The following is a 2368-nucleotide window of genomic DNA, read 5'->3' on the forward strand; positions in this document are numbered from 1 at the left end:
CGACAGAGACTCACAGTCAACAGTAATCAGTTTTTACCGCAAGTCAAACTTTCAGATCTTCTAGATTCAGGCCACAAAGTGAAAAGGTTTGATTCTTGATGATCACAGCTCACGGAAATCAAAAATCCAGAATATCACAATGTTTCGTCCAGAAATGTGGACCTCCTGAAAACAGCTGGGCGGGGCTCCTTCTGCATCAGACCATCGGCCTGCTGAGCTGTTATGAAGCCTGCAGGTCCTTTAACGAGACCTTCAGCCCGTCTCGAGTCCCTCAGAGTCTCTATGGGGTTCAGGTCAGGTGAGCTGGCCGACCAATCACAGTAATACCATGGTCAGCAAACCAGTTCCTAGTGGTTCTGGCCCTGTGGGCAGGTGCCAGGTCCTGCTGGAACAGGAAACCGGTGTCTCTATAAAGCTCGTCAGCAGATAAAGTCTCCTCGCAGACGCAGACTATGGGACCTGGATTTCATCTGGAAAAAGGACTTTGGACCACGAAACACCAGTCCACTTCTGCTTCTCCTTAGCCCAGGTAAGACTTCCGTCTCCGTCTCTGGTTCAGCACTGGCTTGATAGCTACAAGGGTCACAGCCCTGGTAGCTCAGTTCCAGGACCCGTCTGTGCCTGGTGGATCTTGATGACTCCAGCCTCAGTCCACTCCTTGTGAAGCTCCACCAAGTTCTTGAACCTGCTTTGCCTGACAGGCTGCTTGTCACCTTGTCCTGCCACACTTTAACCTTCCAGTCCCCATGAACATTACTGATCCAGGACTTGCAAGAGCCAGCCCTTTCAGCAGGGACCTGCTAAGGCTCCTGGTGGACCGGGTCACTGACTTCTGGACAACTGAACCAGACTGATATATTTTGACAAATGAATTTTTGATTTCCATGAGCTGTAAGAAGTAATCATCAAGATTAAAAAAGATTTCACTTGATGTGGAATTAATCTTAAACATCAGAACAGTACTCTTTTTAAATTAAATTACAGAAAAACAAACTTTCACAAAATTCTAATTTTGTGTCTGTCTGTCTCTGTCTGCATGTCTGTCTGTCTGTCTGTCTGTCTGCATGTCTGCATGTCTGTCTCTGTCTGCATGTCTGCATGTCTGTCTGCATGTCTGTCTCTGCCTGCATGTCTGCATGTCTGCCTGCATGTCTGCATGTCTGCCTCTGTCCGCATGTCTGTCTGTCTCTGTCCGCATGTCTGTCTGTCTCTGTCCGCATGTCTGTCTGTCTCTGTCCGCATGTCTGTCTGTCTCTGTCTGCCTCTGTCTGCATGTCTGCCTCTGTCTGCCTCTGTCTGCATGTCTGCCTCTGTCTGCATGTCTGCATGTCTGTCTCTGTCTGCCTGCATGTCTGCGTGTCTGTCTCTGTCTGCCTGCATGTCTGCGTGTCTGTCTCTGTCTGCCTGCATGTCTGCGTGTCTGTCTCTGTCTGCCTGCATGTCTGCGTGTCTGTCTCTGTCTGCATGTCTGTCTGCCTCTGTCTGCATGTCTGCGTGTCTGTCTCTGTCTGCCTGCATGTCTGCGTGTCTGTCTCTGTCTGCCTGCATGTCTGTCTGCCTCTGTCTGCATGTCTGCGTGTCTGCGTACCAGCAGGGTGGGGGTGGCAAAGGTCAGGCAGGGGTTCTCCATTCCTCCGTAGGGGAAAGATGGAGGAAGGACCAGGATGTCGTACTGACCCCAGACATACGGTCCTGCCAGGTCCTCCGCCGTCTTCAACATGGTCTCCGTCTGATTCAAGGTCAGATAATATTCAGATTCCTGGGTTCTACGGTGAACTCATTTGGACTAAAGCAGACGGCTGTTCAATCAGACACAACTGTTGGAAAGATGCTGTCAAATAAGAATGCTTCTACCAACAGGCGAGTTAACAGATTCAATTTACCAATGAACTAAATGAAAAGTGAGCGAACAGAAGAAAGTCTGGTGTCAGCCCCGCCCACTTCAAACAGCACCAGTTCTCGTAGGTACACCTGCACACAGTCAGGGATTCTGCAGGCACATCGTCGGGTGTTTGATTAAACTATTAAACCAATCGGGTGCCGAGGATCCTAAAGTCAGTCTGTAGGTTCAAGCAAACAGCTGTAGGAGGAAGGTGCTGAAGGTCAGAGTCAGACACCATGACAAACGGTGGTTATGCTGCATCAGCAGGGTCTCTCCAGGAGACGTTTCAAGACAGACCGGAGACGCAGAAACTTCCTGCAGCAGATGAAAGACACATCAAGCTGACTGCTCTTCAGTCTGAAGATGTCCAGCAGAGACATCAGAGCGGCAGGACACAGAGGGAGCCCGGCCCACCACCAGGACACAGAGGGAGCCCGGCCCACCACCAGGACACAGAGGGAGCCCGGCCCACCACCAGGACACAGA

Source organism: Micropterus dolomieu, linkage group LG23, assembly GCF_021292245.1.
Source record: "Micropterus dolomieu isolate WLL.071019.BEF.003 ecotype Adirondacks linkage group LG23, ASM2129224v1, whole genome shotgun sequence".
Classification (NCBI taxonomy): Eukaryota; Metazoa; Chordata; class Actinopteri; order Centrarchiformes; family Centrarchidae; genus Micropterus; species Micropterus dolomieu.